The following is a 432-nucleotide window of genomic DNA, read 5'->3' as shown; positions in this document are numbered from 1 at the left end:
GGGGGTGGGTGGAAGGAGCAAGAGGACAATGTCCCCCTCCGCTTGCCCCCTCGTCCAGCAAAGGTGGGCTCTGCGCCGCGTCAAGAACGAGTGCGCGCGCCGCGCGGAGGGAGGCGCGCTCGCCTTGTTGCCGAAGCTTCGGTGGTGGGGGCGTGGCGACCGGGTCGACGACGTTGAGCGTCAAGGCGGCGACGTCGGGCTAGGAAGGCGCGTAGGGCTTCTCACGCACACATGGCCGGGTCGAACGCCGCGTTGACTGGAGCGGCGATGACGGCGGTCGGGTCGATGTCGAGGACGGGCCGAGACGTGACAGTGACCGCGCGAACGCCCTGTGTCGCCGGGGAGCCGGTGCGTCATCCAAGTGCTTCAATGGGCACCCACGGGGCGGTAACGCAGCGGCGCACCGCACTCTCGTCCGCGATGTCCGTGTAG

At 69.4% G+C, this 432-nt stretch overlaps 1 protein-coding gene across 1 annotated transcript in view; it reads right to left on the bottom strand.

The window, feature by feature from the left end:
* EMIHUDRAFT_432177 (hypothetical protein) overlaps positions 1-432 on the bottom strand; it is a gene marked incomplete at both ends in the record, with an annotated part of 2,753 nt that overhangs the window by 740 nt on the left and 1,581 nt on the right. The window lies entirely within an intron of this gene.

Source organism: Emiliania huxleyi, assembly GCF_000372725.1.
Source record: "Emiliania huxleyi CCMP1516 unplaced genomic scaffold EMIHUscaffold_3, whole genome shotgun sequence".
NCBI lineage: Eukaryota > Haptophyta > Isochrysidales > Noelaerhabdaceae > Emiliania > Emiliania huxleyi.
This window is presented reverse-complemented; position numbering and strand designations above follow the sequence as displayed.